This window comes from Grampus griseus (assembly GCF_964374135.1).
Source record: "Grampus griseus genome assembly, chromosome: 1".
In the NCBI taxonomy this organism is placed as follows: Eukaryota; Metazoa; Chordata; class Mammalia; order Artiodactyla; family Delphinidae; genus Grampus; species Grampus griseus.
The window spans coordinates 120,159,178-120,182,878 of NC_139017.1; positions in this window are offsets into that span (position 1 = coordinate 120,159,178).

The following is a 23,701-nucleotide window of genomic DNA, read 5'->3' on the forward strand; positions in this document are numbered from 1 at the left end:
CTGCATGTTTTATAGGTTTTGGGGGGCTCATTTTACCTTCTTCCAATTATATCTCATTCTTTTAGTGGTCTGTCTCTGGTGAGTGTTTTTCCAACTGTTAGCTTTAAGTCTCCTGAGTCTTCTTCTGTTTCCTTGTTGCATACTTCCCAGCCAGTGTCCTCAAAAACCTTACCCTTGTTGACTATGTTTTTGTTTTCCCCTTATGATAGAAAGGAAAGTTAGAAGGGACTGGGATTATGTTTCAGAATTGTGCTTAGGTAAAGCCTTTCCCTGGAGAGTAGTCCTTTTTAAGTAGACGTCTCTGGACATACTTTAAAATGACTACATTTTCCTTGCCTTCCCAGAGCCATGAAAGGATCTTTCTCAGATCCTCATGAGGAACCATGAAAGTATGAGAGCATCCCTACATCTGTGTCCCCCCAAGGTGTATAATTTTCACTTTAATCCACATTCAATCTCAATTCATTGATTTACTAATTAAGTGTTCCTACCAGTTTATGGCTCCGACAATTTCTACTGTAGGTAAACAGATCTTGGTTGCTGTATCTCTCCTGATATGCATGTTTCTTCAGATTTTGGTGTGGCCGTTTATCCTGTGACCTCAGTTCTCTCATGGGTCCAACAAAAAGCATTGATTTTCAGTTTCTGTACCTTTTTCTTATTGGTAGTGATGCTTTCCCAGCTCTTTCCTGTCAGAATTGAAACACTAACCCATTTTTTTAATAGGTGTTTTTTGTGTGTCTCCTTTAAAAAAATTTAATTGGTATTAGTTACTCTGTGTATAGCTTTAGGTAGAAATCAATTTCACTTTTCTCAAATTTATTGCCTCATTATTCAGAAACTGTACTCTGTTATTTCTCACTCTGGAAGAAGGACACATCATTTTTTCACACATCATTTTTTTGCTTTTCACATTTTTCATGTATTCACAGCTTAAAGAACAGTTCCTGACTTACATTATAATAATTAAATATTTGTTGATTTAATGAATATAAACAAGATCTCATTTATGAGCTCCTAGTGTTTTGATTTGCTATTACTTTGTTTTATATATCTTTCCCTATGTCAACACCATTTTTTTACTGTAATAGTTTTATATTATCTTGATGTTTTGTAAGATAACTCTTCTAAAATTGAGAATCAGAATAAAATTCCGGAGGAAGCTCAGAATTTATAAATTCATTTCAATTGTACCTATATCCTTGAAATGAAATGTTCTTTAAGAGCATATCACTGACTTTATTTAGATCTTTATCATGGCTTTGTTTTGTTACAGTAAATTTTCAGATGACAGAAAACCTTCAAACTATTTTAAGTAGAAAACAATTTAATCACTTACAAATAGTGGAAAGGTTTGGAGGAGCAGTGTTTAGGCTAGATCTCTAGAAATTACTACTTGGACAAAATTATATATTGACCTGCCAATGAAGTTCTACCCTTGCCATGAACAGAAATTTGATGCAAAGGAAGTCAACAGTTGTAGCTGCTGGCTGTATGATCACCCATTTTGCCCAGATCAGCAAGGTGCTACCACAAATGCTGGCTTAAGGAGAACACCAGCTTCACTGCCATTTAGAGATCAGAAAGCTGTTTCTAGAATTTTTGTCTCCAGAACCATACTGGGTTTAATAGAAAATGCAAAAGCAAAAATAAATGTCTTGTTCAGTGCCAAATTCCCAGTGTAGCTAAGTTCCAAATTCCAGTCCAAGTTCAGTTGGGTACATATGACTGGCAGAACTTAAGTCTCTTCTGGGATCTAAAATGCAAAAGAATGTGAGAAACATGCTTTTCATCTTTTTTTTTTTTTTTTTTTTTTTTTTTTTTTTTTTATGGTGCACGGGCCTCTCACTGTTGTGGCCTCTCCCATTGCGGAGCACAGGCTCCGGACGCACAGGCTCAGTGACCATGGCTCATGGGCCCAGCCGGTCCGCGGCATGTGGGATCTTCCTGGACCAGGGTAAGAACCCGTGTCCCCTGCATCAGCAGGTGGACTCGCAACCACTGTGCCACCAGGGAAGCCCAGCTTTTTTAATGATGCAATATAATAATGCACACTTGGAAGGAAATTAAAAAAGTGGTGGTTGACCTAATGAATATTTCTGTCGCTCTGTCAAAACTTTTGTACTCTATAGATGTCTTGATTATCTTTTCTTAGATTTGATCTGGTTTTTTTATTTCTTTTTTAGTGGTTATGTTTCTATTGTAACATTAAATTAAGCGACATCTTCTAATTGATTTTAATGATATTTATTTTTATAATAATTTAATATCCATAAAATTGCATAATTCACTGCTTCTAACTGTTGTAATTTGTACTTAAATATTTATGTATGTAACATTTCATCTACATATAAGGGCTACTTTTGCTATTTCTGAGCAGTTTACCGTTTATTTATGCATTTATTTACTTATCTTTTTTACAGATTTGCAGTATAAGGCATAAAATCAAGAGTCTATATTATGTGCTACTTTGGCATCTGATAAAATTGAGAGTTACTGAAGTAGCCTAACTACAAATTCCACTCTCCACTTTGCTCCCATGGGTAATAGCTCCCAGCCACATAGCTCTTCTTGCTTAACTCTGAGTAGTGGGTTTCAGTTTCTTGATAGCATGCAGAATTATTCAAACAAGACAATTTCATTTCTTTTCTAAGAACCAGAGAATATACCACCCTCTTCCACCAAAAAAAACACCTCTCACACTTCCTCCTTTTCCACTCTGTTCCTGCATGCAACACCCATATAACCTTCTGTGCTGTGCAGTGTCCTCCTCCCCCAGACTATGAGTATGTGTGACTAATACATTTCTTGCCTATATCATCTACAGTGTTGTGTTATGAGTTTAGCCATACCCATATCCTAGGTCAGGAATCCACACCTTAATAATGAGGCAAATAACAGATAATTAAAACACGGTTTGATCTCCAGTCCAAATTAGAAATATAGGATTAATGTAATCCTCTTACTAAATCAATTTTTGTTTTGAGTAGCCTTTTTTTTCTAAACTTATTAATTTCTGTTTCATCACTCATAATTCACTTGAGTGTATGCTTTATTCCTCTCATTTTTTTTTCATATTCCCCCCCCCACTTCTTAATTTAGATACCAATTTCTTTAATATTTGAGAGCTCTTATTTTCTAATAAAAGAATAACACTGCAAATTTCATTGCATCATGCAAGTTTGACATAGTTATTTCATTACTGATCAATTCTAAGTACACTTAAAGTTTCACTTTTATAATTTTGAATCATGACTCACTTGTAGATGTATGGTGCTTTTTATATCTTCTCTTATATTTGAAAAAAATAGAAATTCTACTATGATCAGAAAATATTATATGTATGATGCTGAATCTTTGAAAATTTTTGAGACTTGTCTTAAGGATTTGCATATGGTTAAATTTTACAATTATTTTATGGGAGCTTAAAAACATCGTTTTGTCCAGTTGTTGTATGCAGCTTCTTTTTCTGTCCCTTAACTCATATGCTAATTATGTTGTTTAAGTGTTTTATACATTTGCTGCTATTTTTCTAAATTATTGGTCAACTGAGAGATAGGTTGAATTCTATTACTGTGTTGTATAATTTTTTTCCCTTATAATTCTATACATTTATTCCCTTCCATATCTTGATACTATGGTATTAACTGAACTTAAGTGTAGAATTATTATATTTACCTGAATAATTGAAACTTTGTAGTTAGTGTCCACATCTATTTCTAATGACACTTTACGTTTAAAGTATATCATGTATGATATTAATATAGCTACTATTACTCTATTTGGTGAATGTACACTGGATTTATCTTTTCAAATATTTCTATTTCAACCTTTCAATGTTTGTATATTGTAGATATTTCTCCTATAAACAGTATAACTCTCATGATTATTTTCTTTTTAATTTCAGACTAAAGATTTTTTTTTAATTGATGAGTTACTACATGCTATTGTTTAAATGTTTGTATTCCTCCAAAATGTATACTCTGAAATTCTAATGCCCAGCATGATGATATTAGAGCGCAGCAACTGGGGTGCAGAGGGCAAAGCGGAGAGATTCCCGCACAGAGGATCGGTGCCAACCGGCACTCACCAGCCCCAGAGGCTTGTCTGTTCACCCGCCGGGGCAGACGGGGGCTGGAAGGTGAGGCTGGGGCTTCGGAGGTCAGATCCCAGGGAAAGGACTGGGGTTGGCTGTGTGAACACAGCCTGAAGGGGGCTAGTGAGCCACAGCTAGCCGGGAGGGAGTCCGGGAAAAGGTCTGGACCTGCCGAAGAGGCAAGAGACTATTGTTTCAGGGTACACGAGGTGACGGGATTCAGCGCACCGCTTAAAAGAGCTCCAGAGACGGGCGCGAGCTGCGGCTATCAGGGTGGACACCAGAGACGGGCATGAGACTCTAAGGCTGCTGCTGCCACCACCAAGAAGCCTGTGTGCGAGCACAGGTCACTATCCCCACCTCCCCTCCCGGGAGCCTGTGCAGCCCGTCACTGCCAGGGTCCCATGATCCAGGGACAACTTCCCTGGGAGAACACATGGCACACCTCAGGCTGTGGCAATGTCACGCTGGCCTCTGCAACCACAGGCTCGCCACACACTCCGTACCCCTCCGTGCCCCCAGCGTGAGTGAGCCAGAGCCCCCTAAACAGCTGCTACTTTAACCCCGTCCTATCTGACCAAGGAACAGATGCCCTCAGGCAACCTACACACAGAGGCTGGGCCAAATCCAAAGCTGAACCACAGGAGCTGTGCAAACAAAGAAGAGAAAGGGACATCTCTCCCTGCAGCCTCAGGAGCAGCAGATTAAATCTCCACAATAAACTTGATGTACACAGTATCTGTGGAATACCTGAATAGAAAATGAATCATCCCAAAACTGTGGCGGTGGACATTGGGAGCAAAGATATATATATATATTATTTTCCTTTTTCTTTTTCTTTTCTTTTTTTTTCTTTTTGGTACATGGGCCTCTCACTGTTACAGACTCTCCAGCTGCGGAGCACAGGCTCTGGACATGCAGGCCCAGCGGCCATGGCTCACGGGCCCAGCCGCTCCGTGGCATGTGGGATCCTCCTGAACCAGGGCACAAACCCATGTCCCCTGAATCGGCTGGCAGACTCCCAACCACTGCGTCACCAGGGAAGCCCCTTTTTCACTTTTTGTGAGTGTGTATGTGTATGCTTCTTTGTGTGATTTTGTCTCTATAGCATTGTTTTTAACATTTGTCCTAGGATTCTGTCTGTCCTATTTTTCTTTTTTTTTTTTTTTTAGTATAGTTTTTATTGCTTGTTATCATTGGTGGATTTGTTTTTTGGTTTCACTGCTCTCTACTTTCTTTGATTTTTTAAATTACTTTTTAATCTTTTTTATTTTTAATAATTATTTTTTATAACTTTATTTTATTTTATTTATTTTTTTATTTTTTTTCTCCCTTACCTTCTGAGCTGTGTGGCTGATAGGGTATTGGTGATCTGGCTGTGTGTCAGGCCTGTGCCTCTGAGGTGGGAGAGCCAAGTTCAGGACATTTGTCTACCAGAGACGTCCAGGCTCCATGTAATATCAAACAGCAAAAGCTCTCCCAGAGATCTCTATCTCAACACTAAGACCCAGCTCCACTCAGAGACCAGCAAGCTACAGTGCTGGACCCCTATGCCAAACAACTAGCAAGACAGGAACACAATGCCACCCATTAGCAGAGAGGCTACCTAAAATCATAATGATGTCACAGATACCCCCAAAACACACCACTGAGCGCAGTCCTGCCAACCGGAAAGACAAGATCCAGCCTCATCCACCAGAACACAGGCACCAATCCCCTCTACCAGGAAGCCTACACAACCCACTAAACCAACCTCACCCACAGGGGCAGACATCAAAAACAAAAGGAACTATGAACCTGCAGCCTGTGAAAAAGAAACCCCAAACACAGTAAGTTAAGCAAAATGAGAAGAAAGACAAACACACAGCAGATGAAGGAGCAAGGTAAAAACCCACCAGACCAAATAAATGAAGAGGAAATAGGCATTCTACCTGAAAAAGAACTCAGAGTAATGATAGTAAATTTGATCCAAATCCTGGAAATAGAATGGAGGAAATACAATAAATGTTTAACAAGGATCTAGAAGAACTAAAGAGCAAACAAACAACAATGAACAACATAATAAATGAAATTAATAATTATCTAGAAGGAATCAATAGCAGAATAACTGAGGCAGAAGAATGGATAAGTGACCTGGAATATAAAATAGTGGACATAACCACTGCAGAGCAGAATAAAGAAAAAAGAATGCAAAGAAGTGAGGACAGTCTCAGAGACTTCTGGGACAACATTAAACACACAAATATTCTAATTATAGGTGTCTCAGAGAAGAGAAAAAGAAAGGGACTGAGAAAATATTTGAAAAGATTACAGTTGAAAATTTCCTGAATATGGGAAAGGAAATATAGAAAATCCAGTCCAGGAAATGCAAACAGTCCCATACAGGATAAATCTAAGGAGAAACACGCCAAGACACATATTAATCAAACTATCAAAAATTAAATACAAAGAAAAAATATTAAAAGCAGCAAGGGTAAAACAACAAATAGCATACAAGGGAATCCCCATAAGGTTAACAGCTGATCTTTCAGCAGAAACTCTGCAAGCCAGAAGAGAGTGGCAGGGCATATTCAAAGTGATGAAAGGGAAAAACCTACAACCAAGTTTACCCTACCCAGCAAGGATCTCATTCAGATTCAACAGAGAAAATAAAACCTTTACAGACAAGCAAAAGCTAAGAGAATTCAGCACCACCAAACCAGCTTTACAACAAATGCTAAAGGAACTTCTCTATGGAGGAAACACAAGAGAAGGAAAAGATCTACAATAACAAACACAAAACAATTAAGGAAATGGTAATAGGAACATACATATCAATAATTACCTTAGATGTAAATGGATTAAATGCTCCAACCAAAAGACATAGACTGGCTGAATGGATACAAAAACAAGACTTGTATATATGCTGTCTATGAGAGAGCCACTTCAGACCTAGGGACACATACAGACTAAAAGTGAGGGGAAGGAAAAAGATATTCCATACAAATGGAAATCAAAAGAAAGCTGGAGTAGCAATTCTCATATCAGACAAAACAGACTTTAAAATAAAGACTATTACAAGAGACAAAGAAGGACACTACATAATGATAAAGGGATCAATCCAAGAAGAAGATATAACAATTGTAAATATTTATGCACCCAACATAGGAGAATCTCAATACATAAGGTAAATGCTAACAGCCATAATAGGGGAAATTGACAGTAACACAATCATAATAGGGGACTTTAGCACCTCACTTTCACCAATGGACAGATCATCCTAAATGCAAATAAATAAGGAAACACAAGCGTTAAATTAGACATTAAACAAGATGGACTTAATTGATATTTATAGGACATTCCATTCAAAAACAACAGAATACACTTTCTTCTCACGTACTCATGGAATATTCTCCAGGATAGATCATATCTTGGGTCACAAATCAAGCCTTGGTAAATTTAAGAAAATTGAAATTTTATCAAGTATCTTTTCTGACAACAATGCTGAAAGACTAGATATCAATTACAGGAAAAAAAATTGTAAAATATACAAACACATGGAGGCTAAACAATACACTACTTAATAACGAAGTGATCACTGAAGAAATCAAAGAGGAAATCAAAAAATACCTAGAAACAAATGACAATGGAAACACAGTGACCCAAAACCTATACGATGTAGCAAAAGCAGTTCTAAGAGGGAAGTTTATAGCAATACAGTCCTACCTCAAGAAATAAGAAAACGTCTCAAATAAACAACCTAACATTACACCTAAAGCAATTAGAGAAAGAAGTACAAAAAAAAAAAAAAAAAATGAAAGTTAGCAGAAGGAAAGAAATCATAAAGAACAGATCAGAAATAAATGAAAAATAAATAAAGGAAACAATAGTAAAGATCAATAAAACTAAAAGCTGGTGCTTTGAGAAGATAAACAAAATTGATAAACCATTAGCCAGACTCATCAAGAAAAAAGGGAGAAGCCTCGAATCAATAGAATTAGAAATGAAAAAGAAGTAACAACTGACACTGCAGAAATACAAAGGGTCATGAGAGATTACTACAAGCAACTATATGCCAATAAAATGGACAACCTGGAAGAAATGGACAAATTCTTAGAAAAGCACAACATTCCAAGACTGAACCAGGAAGAAATAGAAAATATAAATAGACCAATCACAAGCACTGAAATTGAGAGTGTGATTAAAAATCTTCCAACAAACAAAAGCCCAGGACCAGATGGCTTCACAGGTGAATTCTATCAAACAGTTAGAGCAGAGCTAACATCTATCCTTTTCAAACTCTTCCAAAATATAGCAGAAGGAGGAATAATGCCAGACTCATTCTACAAGGCTGCCATCACGCTGATACCAAAAACAGAGAAAGATGTCACAAAGAAAGAAAACTACAGGTTAATATCACAGATGCATATAGATGCAAAAATCCTCAACAAAAATACTCTCAAACGGAATCCAACAGCACATTAAAAGGATCATACAGCATGATCAAGTGGGATTTGTCTCAGGAATGCAAGGGTTCTTCAATATATGCAAATCAATCACTGTGATACACCATATTAATGAATTGATGGATAAAAACCGTATGATCATCTCAATAGATGCAGGAAAAGCTTTCAACAAAATTCCACATCAATTTATGATAGAAACCCTTCAGTAAGTAGGTATAGAGAGAACTTACCTCAACATAATAAAGGCCATATATGACAAACCCACAGCCAACATCGTCCTCAATGGTGAAAAACTGAAAACATTTCCACTAAGATCAGGAAGAAGACAAGGTTGCCCACTCTCACCACTCCTGTTCAACATAGTTTTGGAAGTTTTAGCCACAGCAATCAGAGAAGAAAAGGAAATAAAACGAATCCAAATCGGAAAAGAAGAAGTAAAGCCGTCACTGTTTGCAGATGACATGATACTATACACAGAGAATCCTAAAGATGCTAACAGAAAACTACTAGAGCTAATCAATGAATTTGGTAAAGTTGCAGGATACAAAATTAATGCACAGAAATCTCTGGCATTCCTATACACTAATGACGAAAAATCTGAAAGTGAAATCAAGAAAACACTCCCATTTACCATTGTAACAAAAATAGTAAAATATCTAGGAATAAACCTACCTAAGGAGACAAAAGACCTGTATGCAGAAAATTATAAGACACTGATGAAAAAAAATTAAAGTTGATACAAAGAGATGGAGAGATATACCATGTTCTTGGATTGGAAGAATCAACCTTGTGAAAATGACTATACTACCCATAGCAATCTCAAGATTCAATGCAATCCCTATCAAACTACCAATGGCAGTTTTCACAGAACTAGAACAAAAAAAATTCACAATTTGTATGGAAACACATAAGACCCCGAATAGCCAAAGCAATCTTGAGAATGAAAAACGGAGTTGGAGGAATCAGGCTCCCTGACTTCAGACTAATCTACAAAGCTACAATAATCAAGACAATATGGTACTGGCACAAAAACAGAAATATAGATCAATGGAACAGGATAGAAAGCCCAGAGATAAGCCCACGCACGTAAACCCAGGCTCAGTAATTGTGGTGCACAGGCTTAGTTGCTCTGCGGCATGTGGGATCTTCCCAGACCACGGCTTGAACCCATGTCCCTGCATTAGCAGACAGATTCTTAACCACTGAGCCATGAGGGAAGCCCACAGAGGTTATAATTAATGAAAAATAATCACTTCAGCAAAATCAAAACTTTTGTATTAGCTAAATTTAAAATAAAGTTGATTGAATGTCTCTATTCTCATCATATGCTGAAAATAAGGACAGTGGGTAGGGCACTGCTAGAATATAAGGTTATCTGGACAAGGAAGCCACTGTTCTAATTTTATAACTTCTTCTAAATACAAAGTCAGTGCTTCCTAAGTCTTTATTTGCATGTTTGGGTATGTTGGACAATTATAGTGGTAATTTAATATTTAAGTACAATAACCAATTTTGAATGTCTGTGCTTAAAAAAACAAAAAACAAAAATGAAACACTTTAAAGAAATCAAAACATTTTGATGGTAGAAAGGATCTTAAAGCTCAGCTTATTCAATCATTCCTCCATTCTACAGATTTGCTTTCACAACAAGTAATTAGAATGAGTAATCAATAAGTCCCAATTTGTCTGTAACTCCTCCATCCCCTGAATTGTTAAATGTGAGCCACTGGCTGAATAAAATACTTCAGGTTTAATTTAATTAGCATAGAGTTGTGAATCTTAATCACTTCTCTTATTCTACATCCTATATATGCTCAATATGATCTGATAATATGATCATTTCTGGTTACATGAATTTTAAGCCTTCTGTCAGCTATCATTTACATCAATCTTCTATATACAAGCCTATCTTCTGCACCTAACAAAGTTCATTTTAGAGTTTTAGTCTGGGACTTTACATCAGTTTCCTTTTACCTCTCTTTTTATAACAAGCTATTAATCCTACTTCTCAAGGCATCTTTGCACCGTGCCTTTTAAAATTCAGTATATTCACTATCACTTCTGCTTTTTAGTGCTAATTTGAAAAATGTGTAAAAAAGGATAATATTTCAAGTTTCCATAAGTTCTTTATTTCTAGCACTGATTTAAATGTCTGACTCTGAGCTCTAGTCTGTCTGACACTAAACCTTAATCTGGATGCTTTCAGCCAAATTAGCTCAATTCCAGTGATTTATCAGTCACTTCAATTTAACATTTAGTTAGTTCAAGGAGCTGGTCCACTTGCCCCATGTATTGGGATTATGTCTAGATTCAGGTGAAGTTTAACTCACATCACTGTAGAGAAGTGAAACTGGTCTGTGCTTATCTTGAAAAATATATCTTTATGTTTTGGCACAGAAAATCTGACGTGATTGCTCCAGCAAGGCATGGCCATATTTTCCCGTTGATTCAGTTTTATCTATCATGGCTTTTGCTGGAGTTAATCCCCTGATGTCCTGTTACATCTCCTATTTGATGCCTGTTTGTGACTGCTCTCACATCAGCTTCTACAGGGTGACTGTCTTGTCCTCAGGAAACACTGTGCCCCACTCTGCTCCACCTTATGAGACTGGCAGGGCCTGCTGTCAGCCTCATTGTCTATCTCTTGCTGAGGCACATGGGGATATTTTCCCCCCTAAATCACCTCTTTAGAAATTCAAGAGTATTTTTTTTTAAAACTTCTAGACCCCTAAGGTCTTTTGCCATCTCCTTGGCCCTCTACTGCTGAAGTATATCTCAAGGCCACTTTCACTGTGATTTTTTTTTTCCACCGATGGCATTTTTGTGGCTACCTTTTTTCTGAACAAGGGGTAAGTCTGTTTATTCCCAGTTCTCTCAACTCAACTTGGAGAACTTTGCCTGCCAAATTACTCCTCTCTCCCCACCCCACATTCACATTCTGTCCTTGGTTAGAGGGTTTAGTATAAAAAGGTTTTATCTGAACTTATTTCCTACTTGCTTTTATTTCTAGGTCCAATGGCTTTTCTATTCTGTAATGACGGGAAAGAGGCAGAGACTGCTTCAACTTATTGCATTTTCCCTCTGTGTTATACCTGAAATTTTATGTTATATTCAGTAGTTCCAAACTTTGAATCTTTGATGGTCCTTCTCTGTTCATCCCTTTCTGAAGAGAAGGGCAACCATCACGTGGCTGGAAAAGAGTGATCCTTTGCACAAGTATGAAACTTGACAGTTGAAGCTTTAGTTTGTTGATCTGACAGAAATTAGTACTTTATAGATTATCCTGTTATTCCTGCCTTGTCTTTACCAAGAATATTCCTGCTACGTTTTTAACAGAAGTTTTTGTAGTGGTTAGTTATTGAATGATTTCTGCTTCCTCGAAGTGTTCTCTATACAAAGAAGGTGAGTCTTGTAGCAATATCTGACTGTGTTGGAAGTGTCTCTTTGTCTATATCTGGTTGAACTAGGAGTAGACAACTAACCTGATCAGAGGCAATTGAAGTCCTTCTCCTGGGAACATGAAACTTGAAAGAAGAGACATTGAAATGTCTAAAGAGATGTGTCATATTGATGCTGGTGCCATAAAGAGAAGTTCTGTAAATTTCTGCCGTGGACATATTTAGATATATTTTTGGTTTATTCATTTTCCAAGAATTGTATGTTTAATTTGCTTCTCACTTTTGAAAATGTATACTGGTTCTCATTTATTTAATCCCCATTTTCTGCATAATCTAATTTAAACTGGATTTCTCTCATTTACAGTGTAGTTAGTTCTGTCTGAAAAACTATGAGTAGAAGTGACACAAGTGACTTTCAGTTTTAGGGAATGGAAATGCCCTGTATGATCCTCCTGTTCTCTTTTCCTGATGCAACAACCAGGAAGCCATTATTGATAAGGCAGAACCACAGTATCTCTAATCACCACTTGGAAAGGAGTTGTCATCAAGTGCAGTGGGATACACTGTTGACAGCATATTTGAGAAATGAACCTCCGGTTACTGCATCATAACCAGTATATTGTGTCTAATAAAACTTACTTTTAATGCTTAAAACAGCCTACTTTTCTCTTCCTTTCTGTTTTAGTATATGCAATACTCTTGCTAAAGAGTTTCTCCTTAACCAGACTCTAGCCAGGCTTCTCGGAGCCATCTTCCTTATTAGTCCTCAGCCTTGGCCTATAAATATTTGACCAAAACATTAACATAGTTTCTAACAGCTCAAGGCTATATTTCTAGGATGACCCTTTCTTCCCCCAAAGTGCCTGCGTAAGAAAATTCAAGGCTGCCAAAAGAATTTAGTTTGTTGCAGCCCACACCTGAAGACAGGTCTCCTGTCTCTCAGCCTCTGTGGGGGGGATGGGAGCCTAACTTCCATAAGTGCCGGTTAATAAACCCAGACAGGTTTCACATGGACCAACTCCTCTACCAGTTTTTGTAATTCTTCACTTCTCTGAATATACTGAAGCCCCTCACTGCCCTCACTATTCCTTCATTCTCCTTTTAAAATGCCCAGTCGTCTCTGAACAAATAAATGTTGGTTTCAGATCACACTAGACTCTTCTCCTTATTGCATTACTGATTAGAGTCTGGCCTGACAACTATAACTAGTTTCCTGCTTTGTCTTTGATATTGTCTCACGAGAATGTCCTTTTCTATCTCCCTCAGCCCAATTTCATCTTCACATCAGTCATTTGGCTAGTTAGCTAATACTAAGCATATCTAAGGTGATGGGTCATGAGCTACTCTTTAAGAAAGCTATTCCCATCTCTTCACTCAACTAGGATGGAATAGGTAAAACTTTTTGTGTATCCCCAAAGCTAGCATTTATCATTATCACTGTACTGATTACGCAATATTGCAATTGTCTCATTCCTTGACTGTCTCCATTACTAGACTTCTGAATGATGTAAAACATATTATTCTGAGAAACTAGCAGTGTTTGGTGATTAATGATATCTGTTAAACAAGCATGAGGCTATAGCTAGTGGTCAATGAGATAATGATTTTAAAATACCATATACATATAAAATAAATGTTTGCTGTATGAACAAAAAAATAATTACTATAAATTTGTACTGCAATATTAAATGATCAAGCTCCTCTAATACTTATCAAAATTCCATTATTAGATGGAAAGAAAAATCATCTCACTGAACCAAATAAACTTTCACATACATTTCAGAGAGCTCCCTTCTTTTTTTTTTTTTTTTTTTTTTGAATTTTTTTTAACATCTTTATTGGAGTATAATTGCTTTACAATGGTGTGTTAGTTTCTGCTTTATAACAAAGTGAATCAGTTATACATATGTTCCCATATCTCTTCCCTCTTGCCTCTCCCTCTCTCCCACCCTCCCTATCCCACCCTCTAGGTGGTCACAAAGCACCAAGCTGATCTCCTGTGCTATGCAGCTGCTTCCCACTAGATATCAATTTTATGTTTGGTAGTATATATATGTCCATGCCACTCTCTCACTTTGTCACAGCTTACCTTCCCCCTCCCCATATCCTCAAGTTCATTCTCTAGTAGGTCTGTGTCTTTATTCCTGTCTTACCCCTAGGTTCTTCATGACATTTTTTTTTTCTTAAATTCCATGTATATGTGTTAGCATACAGTATTTGTCTTTCTCTTTCTGACTTACTTCACTCTGTATGACAGACTCTAGGTCCATCCACCTCATTACAAATAGCTCGATTTCGTTTCTTTTTATGGCTGAGTAATATTCCATTGTATATATGTGCCACATCTTCTTTATCCATTCATCTGATGATGGACACTTAGGTTGTTTCCATCTCCAGGCTATTGTAAATAGAGCTGCAATGAACATTTTGGTACATGACTCTTTTTGAATTATGGTTTTCTCAGGGTATATGCCCAGTAGTGGGATTGCTGGGTCATATGGTAGTTCTATTTGTAGTTTTTTAAGGAACCTCCATACTGTTCTCCATAGTGGCTGTACCAATTCACATTCCCACCAGCAGTGCAAGAGTGTTCCCTTTTCTCCACACCCTCTCCAGCATTTATTGTTTCTAGATTTTTTGATGATGGCCATTGCGACCGGTGTGAGATGATATCTCATTGTAGTTTTGATTTGCATTTCTCTAATGATTAATGATGTTGAGCATTCTTTCATGTGTTTGTTGGCAGTCTGTATATCTTCTTTGGAGAAATGTCTATTTAGGTCTTCTGCCCATTTTTGGATTGAGTTGTTTGTTTTTTTGTTATTGAGCTGCATGAGCAGCTTGTAAATTTTGGAGATTAATCCTTTGTCAGTTGCTTCATTTGCAAATATTTTCTCCCATTCTGAGGGTTGTCTTTTGGTCTTGTTTATGGTTTCCTTTGCTGTGCAAAAGCTTTGAAGTTTCATTAGGTCCCATTTGTTTATTTTTGTTTTTATTTCCATTTCTCTGGGAGGTGGGTCAAAAAGGATCTTGCTGTGATTTATGTCATAGAGTGTTCTGCCTATGTTTTCCTCTAAGAGTTTGATAGTTTCTGGCCTTACATTTAGGTCTTTAATCCATTTTGAGTTTATTTTTGTGTATGGTGTTAGGGAGTGATCTAATGTCATACTTTTACATGTACCTGTCCAGTTTTCTAGCACCACTTATTGAAGAGGCTGTCCTTTCTCCACTGTACAGTCCTGCCTCATTTTCAAAGATAAGGAGACCATATGTGTGTGGGTTTATCTCTGGGCTTTCTATCCTGTTCCCTTGATCTATCTTTCTGTTTTTGTGCCAGTACCATACTGTCTTGATTACTGTAGCTTTATAGTATAGCCTGAAGTCAGGGAGTCTGATTCCTCCAGCTCCGTTTTTCATTCTCAAGATTGTTTTGGCCTTCGGGGTCTTTTGTGTTTCCATACAAATTGTGAAATTTTTTGTTCTAGTTCTGTGAAAAATGCCAGTGGTAGTTTGATAGGGATTGCATTGAATCTGTTGATTGCTTTGGGTAGTAGAGTCATTTTCACAATGTTTATTCTTCCAATCCAAGAACATGGAATATCTCTCCATCTCTTTGTATCAACTTTAATTTTTTTCATCAGTGTCTTATAATTTTCTGCATACAGGTCTTTTGTCTCCTTAGGTAGGTTTATTCCTAGATATTTTATTCTTTTTGTTGCAATGGTAAATGGGAGTGTTTTCTTGATTTCACTTTCAGATTTTTCATCATTAGTATGTAGGAATGCCAGAGATTTCTGTGCATTAATTTTGTATCCTACCACTTTACCAAATTCATTGATTAGCTCTAGTAGTTTTCTGGTAGCATCTTTAGGGTTCTCTATGTATAGGATCATGTCATCTGCAAACAGTGACAGCTTTACTTCTTCTTTTCCGATTTGGATTCCTTTTATTTCCTTTTCTTCTCTGATTGCTGTGGCTAAAACTTCCAAAACTATGTTGAATAAGAGTGGTGAGAGTGGGCAACCTTGTCTTGTTCCTGATCTTAGTGGAAATGCTTTCAGTTTTTCACCATTGAGGATGATGTTTGCTGTGGGCTTGTCATATATGGCCTTTATTATGTTGAGGAAAGTTCCCTCTATGCCTACTTTCTGCAGGGTTTTTATCATAAATGGGTGTTGAATTTTGTCGAAAGCTTTCTCTGCATCTATTGAGATGATCATATGGTTTTTCTCCTTCAATTTGTTAATATGGTTTATCACATTGATAGATTTGCGTATATTGAAGAATCCTTGCATTCCTGGAATAAACCCCACTTTATCAGGCTGTATGATCCTTTTAATGTGCTGTTGGATTCTGTTTGCTAGTATTTTGTTGAGGATTTTTGTATCTATGTTCATCAGTGATATTGGCCTATAGTTTTCTTTCTTTGTGACATCCTTGTCTGTTTTTTGTATCAAGGTGATGGTGGCCTTTTAGGATGAGTTCGGGAGTGTTTGAGAGCTCCCTTTTTAAAAATATTTATTTATTTATTTATTTGAATGTGCTGAGTCTTAGTTGTAGCAGGTGGACTCCTTAGTTGCAGCACGTGGGCTCTTTAGTTGTGACATGTGAACTCTTAGTTGCAGCATGCATGTGGGATCTAGTTCCCTGACCAGTGATTGAACCTGGATCCCTGTATTGGGAGTGCAGAGTCTTATCCACTTTGCCACCAGGGAAGTCCCTCCCATTTTTTTAGTTAAAAGAAGTTATATTGGAATTTTTGCTGCAAATTTTGAAAGATTAAATGATAAAATACGCTGCTGTATTAGAGATGGGAGGAGGTTAAATAGTTTTGCACAGGAGAATCATGTTGTGTTTGCCCAAAGGGAAAGCTGCTTTTAGATCAGACTTAATTAGGACATGACTCTTCCCCTTGTATCATTTCAGAATGTGGCTCTCTTCTACTTTAGCAAATATTGTGAAACTACTTTATTCCAGACACTGTTTGATTTTAGATTTAGAAGGAAACAGACACAGAAAAAATACAGGTTTAGGAAAAGCAAGAGGTCCATTGATTGATTTAGCACTAAGCAAACAGAAAGAAGACTTTCCTAAGGAATTAGAAGGAAGCCAGCATGCTGCAGTGTACTAAATGGAGGTATCCACATCAAAAGAAAATGATGTAAAGGCAATTGGAGAAGGAAGTATAGTAATGCTTTGCTATATTGAAGGGTCCCTAAGATTAGAGAATGGCTTCCAGTTCAAAAGGATAAGGCCATGAATGGTGAAGATATAGAAGACTGGTACAATGTGAGAAAGAAAAACACAGATTGGAATGAAACATTCCCTGGCAAGAGCTTTCATTAATAGAAACAGGCAGATTTTAAATCTTTTCATATATAGACACATATGAACACCTGTAAAAGTGTAAGAGTTTCCAAATATGCTTAAATTAACTGTTTGTATATACTTATGTACACAGAGTTCACATTATACAATGTGTACTCTTTTTTAAATTAATGATTTTGTAAATAAGATTATAATGCCATTGTTAGGTTTTGGAAGATAAAACCAAGTTTATTTTTGCTGGATATGCACACACACACGTGTGTGTGTGTGCTAAGTTAAAAAATTAAAATATTGTTAAAGGTTTTTACATTTATGAGGAATATAGTTTTCATGTTCGGGCTTTATTTTTCTTAGAGTGCAGTGGCTCCAAAAATGAGTTGGGGACTGTTTCTTTTGTCATACCATGAATAGCTATTCATAGTAGATTTTCTGACATTGAAAAACACCCTGATGATGATACTGAGACATATATTTTTCTAACCTGTTCTTCTGCTGGAATGGAATGTCTAATATTTATGCATAGAAAGAATTGGTCCATTGTTTAACTTAGGTAGAGTTATGTCAAACCACTATGACAAATCCTCATATAAAGGTTCTTGAATAAGGAGAAAACAGATAAACGGTTTAAATATTTTCATAGAAAGGGTATTGCATTTGACATACAAATACACATCTGTGAAAAATCTCAAGCCAGCAACCTAGACCCCTTAACATCAGTCCATTGCCATGACACCTCTTGTACTTAGAACACCAAATTTCTTTTATTTTTTTAATAAATTTATTTATTTTATTCATTTATTTTTAGCTGTGCTGGGTCTCCCTTGCTGCACGCGGGCTTTTCTCTAGTTGCGGATAGTGGGGGCGACTCTTCGTTGAGGTGTGCAGGCTTCTCATTGCGGTGGCTTCTCTTGTTGTGGAGCACAGTCTCTAGGTATGCGGGCTTCAGTAGTTGTGGTACGAGGGCTCAGTAGTTGTGATGCACTGGCTTAGTTGCTCTGCGGCATGTGGGATCTTCCCAGACCAGGGCTCGAACCCAGGTTCCCTACATTGGCAGGAGGATTCTTAACCACTGTGCCACCAGGGAAGCCCCCAAATTTCTAACTACTCTCACACTTCTTCCATATTTAGGCCTGAACTACTCTGCTACATATTACAAGTTAATATGTACAATTTCATGTTCTATGACATGGAAATGTATACCTAATCACTTTACATTTATTATTTTATATAATTCACATTCATCACTCTGCCAGCAGGTTATGAGTTCTATGATTACACACCCGAGAATTGAGACTCGTTATAATTCAAATAATGGAAATGGAGAATTTTGCTTACCCAATGTCTGATTTAAGTTCTTATAAAAACAAACCCTGAGAAAAGGTCTTGGGAGTTAACACCAGGAAGGCAAGTGAGGCAGTGGGAAATGAAAAAGAAAGAAGGCAAAAAAAAGCCAATAAAATACATATTTAGTGAGATACTCTCTCTTCTATTGTCTCAGAATTATCCCATTAAAAAGTAAGAAGCCTGAGATATTCAACTCTTGTCCTTTAGGAGTTAAGGGTCATCCCTGGAGGTATTAATGCTCTTTAACCTCTGATATTTTTTTTTCCAAGCAAGCTGCAATGTTTCTAAAAAAGTGTTTCTAGAAAAATTCCTTAGGCAGAAAAACAATTGGAAGGTAAACTGAAGGTAAATTCAGAAGTGGAAATCAATGACATCTTCTACACTTTGTATGAATCCTAGAAGTTTCAACAGATGTGTGAAGTGAAAATATAGGGATTCATATTAAATTCAAATCAACTACAACAGCTTCCAAAATTATACAGGGTCAGTCAAAATTCCTCCAGATAAATGATTTTGAATCACGATTTTCGATCAATGTCACATTTATTCATGATAGTCTTTTCCGATATTATTAAGCGTTTCATAAATATTAGTTAAACTTGATGATGGTTTATTCCATAAGTAAACTCACTCAAGACAAAATACTTAAATGTGCATGATAAAAAAGCACACGTTACTGTGTAGGCTAGTGAGTGAAAGTTCTGAATAACATTGAAGAATCCCTGTTATCAGTTGGCCCTTTACAAGATTTCGTTTATCCTGTGTCAAGGCAAAGTCAATTGACTTTTCACAAGATAATATAGTTTGGCAGAAAGCACTCAACAGGTACTCAAGAATCTGATTTATCTTCCAGACTCTGCACTATATACATGTCTTACAAACTGTAGAAAAATGTGTTGAGCAGGGCACATTTGAGGGGTACTCTTTTCTCTTGTGAAATAAAAAATGTTGAATTAGGAAGATTTAAATTCCTTTTCAACTCTCTTATCCTATGTCCAGGAATGGGTGCTTACAAAATAAGTATCTTCTTCAGTTTCTGCAAATGGTTAGACATCTCCTTCTTTTCTTATATTCAGCATTTTCATTGTGAGCTGTTTAAAGTGAAGGGCTGGGTCTTAAGCAAATCTCCAGTAGCATCAAACACCATTTGACAGATATTTAATTAAATTAAAAAGGATATCTTCATAATTAGATTGTTTCATGACGATCTGTTTCCTTGAAATAAATAATTTAAAATATATTTACTTTCTGGTTACTTTTTCCTTTTCTTGTTTAGAGTTAAGATTCCAAAAGAACCCCCACTATGTCATGTAAACAAAAGTACAGGAAAATTTTGTTTTAAAAAGATAGTAAGTGAAATTTGATTAAATTAACAATGAAATAATAACTTTTAAGATCAGTTTAGTAAATCAATACTGCATTTTGTTGTTGATTGCATAAAAAAAGATTCACACAGTAGGATATAATTTTGAAAGTGTTGAAATTTGCATTCATTAGAGTTGCAGTGGCTAATCAAGAAATTTCCAATTAAACACCACTTCAGCTGCATTTTCATCAACTATAAGAACTGTTTACATAGTTAATGATAAAATTTCAGACTGCCCCAAACTATTCTTGATCTGTTCTGATCTGAATATTTCTGTCTTGTAATTTTGTTACCTGTCTTTAAGGGCAGAATCTGTGTATTTTATATTTTTGAATAGTTAATATCCATTGACTTACATAAATTGTAACTGAAGAAACTATGTTTTTGGTTTAGAAGCAATTTATGTTATAAACATGCTTGTATTTGACATAGATTGTGTTTATTGAAATATATGTTAAAGGTGATCTACCCAAACTTTTCTATTAAGAAATCTGAGACATGGAATGGTGAAATTATTTTTCAAGAAAGGGCCCAGAGTTGAGCTAGAACCTAGAACTCTTTATTATCATATAATTATCATTTCATTACACACTGAATTTTAGTTGCAATCATTTGTTCAATAAACATTTTTGGTGTGCTTCCTGCTAAGTACCATAGCAGATACCATGGAATTTCGTTTAAAGGGAAATTGCAATGAGTTTGTGTAAAGAAGTGATAAGATGCCAAGGAGGCCATCTGCTTAGTTTTAATACGTATTTAATCCACTCAAGTCCTGACTTTTAGCTGACTTGCCTTAGAGGAATTTTTTTGTTAATGTGCTGTCTTAATTCCTTATGACTATATCTTAAATTGGTACACACGTAAAATTCTAGAAATGTAAACTGTAGTCTATATCAGATTTAATTAATGACAAAATTGTAAAGCAGGCAAAGATTGTGTCCAATTAGCTCTTTATGAAAAGCCCTATGGCATCCTTTTGGTGAGACTCTTCCAGATGGCTTGAGGCTTGCAAATGTCTCTCTGTGGGCTGGAATTTCTAATACATTTTTGTATTAAGGACATGAAATAAGTATGATGGCTATATCTATGGGCTCTAGAATAAGACTGCTCCATTCTAACCCTATGAGTTCTTTCACATAATAGATGTGAACTTTGGTCAAATTATCTATCTTTTCTGTACGTCACTTTTGACTTTCTGCTTTAATATCCTCACAGAGTTGTGCACATTAAATGGATTAATTTTTGCAAAACCCTTACTATATACAAATAGGTACCTAGCAAGCAATCTATGAAAATAAACTTTTATTAAAACACAATCTATGTCATACAGAGTGAAGTCAGAAAGAGAAAAACAAATATTGTATACTAACACATACATATGGAATCTAGAAAAATGGTATAGAAAACCTTATTTGCAAAGCAGAAAGAGAGACACAGATGTAGAGAACAAATGTATGGATACCAAGGGGGAAAGGAGTGGGGTGGGAGGAATTGGGAAATTGGGATTAACATATATACACTATTGATACTATGTATAAAATAGACAACTGAGGGGAACATACTGCATAGAACAGGGAACACTACTTAATGCACTGTGGTGTCCTAAATCGGAGGGAAATTCAAAAGGGAGGGGATATATGTATATGTATGGCTGATTCATTTTTTTGTGCAGTAGAAGCTAACACATTGTAAAGCAACTATATTCCAATAAAAATTAATTTTTAAAATGTCACCTTTTATTCCATCACACAGAGAGAGTCATACACATTGTATTTTGTTCAATGTCCTTTCCTGATACAAATTTGGAAATTATTAAAGATAATTTCAAATTGCAAAAAACCCCACAGAGTCTATGGATTAAGTCTGATTTCCACTTTTTCTTTAAAAGCAAAAATGTACGTACAAAATTTGATTAAATAATTCTAAAATTAATATATTAAACTTTTTGAAACATTCTCAGATATTTCATTACTAATCTAAGTGGGATTTTCCTTCTACAATTACAAACAGTATTCACTGTTTATTAGTATAATCTAGACCTTCCCACTACTACAGTGGTGAAATAAAGACCTCTGAAAGTCAGATCGTCAATGAAAAACAAAGAGAATATTGAAATAATTATCAAAATCAACTATCTTAGAACTCTGTAAATTAATTGAATTCTTTCAACCATATAAGAATCATGGATTCAAAAAAATGGCTGAATGTTGGTAAGAACAGTAAGTTTGTAACCTTCATTTACTTTCTCTAATCCTATCCCCTTCTCCTCAGTTTCTGATAGTCTTGAAAACCAAGACTCTCACTAATATGATAGCTGTAAAAGCTAGCAGCTTCATATCACCTGGATAGGGCAGATGGATTTAGAGCTTCCCAAAAGCCCCATTTTCAGAAAATTGTCACTATCTGACCTGAAAGCTTGCAGAAAAATTTCATTCTCAGCACTTGTGACTATTTGGCATTGCTTTGAGCTTACCCTGGGCAAACAACCTTATCTCCAGGTAGCTGCCCAAAATAATCACTAAGAATTGTTTAACACTGCAACTGTCTGAGGTAGTGTTACCTGTTAGACTAAGAAGAGGCTGATCAATGAATAAATAAATATAAAAGAAAAAAATCTGGCAAAGGGGTGGCTTACACAGGGAGATTTTTAAAGCCCTGACATATTTCTGGGAATCTAGAAGGCCATGCACATGTGCTGTGCATAAGGCCAGGAAAGACCTGAGAAGGCCTAATCTCTAAACTTTTGTTGACCTTGTGGTACTTCACAGGTGGGAGGTGAAGACTAATGCAGTGATGTAAACTGCCTTTTAGAGCAAAACTACTTGCCCCAACACACATGCAAAGTCACTCAGTAAAGATTTGGAGACATCAATTAAAGGCATTTAAGAAAAGCTTTGTCCAATTATTTCATGACTACTATGTCAACCAAGCAGAGACTTCAGTGGCCACATATGACAAATAATACTTTTCAGAGGTAGCCCAAGAAATTCATGTAACAAACAAACAAGAAGTATAAACCTCACAACAATCAACAATAAAATGAAATCCTATGAGGAAGGGGGAGGGGATTTGATTTATAGAATTGCCCCATTATATAATTTGAAATTATCACTTTTAAACCAAAAAGTTACACCAAATAATAGTAAAGTTTGTCCTGTACACATAGAAGAAAGTATTTGATATAACTCTCCCTGAGTAAGCCCAAATGTTGAACAAACTAATCAAAGACTTCAAACTAGCTATTTTAAATATGTTCAAATAAAAAACAAAAGAACAAGGCAAAATAATTAAGTTAAAGTATGAAAATGATATTTGAAATAATAGACAACATGATAAAGAAATAGATATTATTTTAAAGAAAACAAACAAGTTCTGGAATTGAAAAGGACAATAACTAAAATAAAAATTTCACTAGAGGGGCTCAACAGAAGAAATAAGAGCAAATCTGAATACATGTCAACTGAGATTATTCAGTTTGAGGAACAGAAAGTGAAAAGAATGAAGAAATTAAAAGAGCTTTAGATCTGTAGTGCAACACCAAAAACACCAATTTACACACACATGAAAATAAAGGCTGAAAACTTTCCATATTTATTGTAAACCTTATTTGGTACATCCAAGAAACTCAAGAAATTTTAAGTAGAATAAATTCAAAGAGATTTACACCTATACAAATCATAGTCAAATTGTTGAAATTCTATGAGAAAAATAAATTATTAAAAAA